The sequence below is a fragment of the Penaeus monodon genome, chromosome 23 (genome assembly GCF_015228065.2).
Source record: "Penaeus monodon isolate SGIC_2016 chromosome 23, NSTDA_Pmon_1, whole genome shotgun sequence".
Classification (NCBI taxonomy): domain Eukaryota; kingdom Metazoa; phylum Arthropoda; class Malacostraca; order Decapoda; family Penaeidae; genus Penaeus; species Penaeus monodon.
Genome location: NC_051408.1, coordinates 1,912,490 through 1,912,787, shown reverse-complemented (window position 1 = coordinate 1,912,787; position 298 = coordinate 1,912,490). Strand labels below are relative to the sequence as shown.

Sequence of the window (298 nt, the reverse complement as noted above, 5' to 3'; positions counted from 1 at the left end):
AAACAAGGACTTGAAATTACATTAGGATATTACAAGCTAAAATTTACTGCACTGAAACTTCTGCAATACTTTGATGCAAGACTTCATTCCCTGAACCTAACTCTGTGCACTACCTACACGGATTCAGAATTACTTTCCTGAGATTTGAGGAAGGCAAAGAGGAAAAATTTAAATGGTAACAAAAGAAAGTGAAATTTCTCCAGATGACATATTTCCTGAAACTTCTCATTATTATTCTGCTCAAGATACCATAGAGCACATTTCTTAACCACAATAATTACAAGATTAAACTCAAACG

General features: G+C 33.6%; 1 protein-coding gene across 2 annotated transcripts in view; it reads right to left on the bottom strand.

Moving 5' to 3' along the window:
- Window positions 1-298, bottom strand: part of LOC119587708 (RCC1 domain-containing protein 1-like) — a 6,004-nt gene that overhangs the window by 1,410 nt on the left and 4,296 nt on the right. The gene's annotated exons all lie outside the window — the stretch shown is intronic.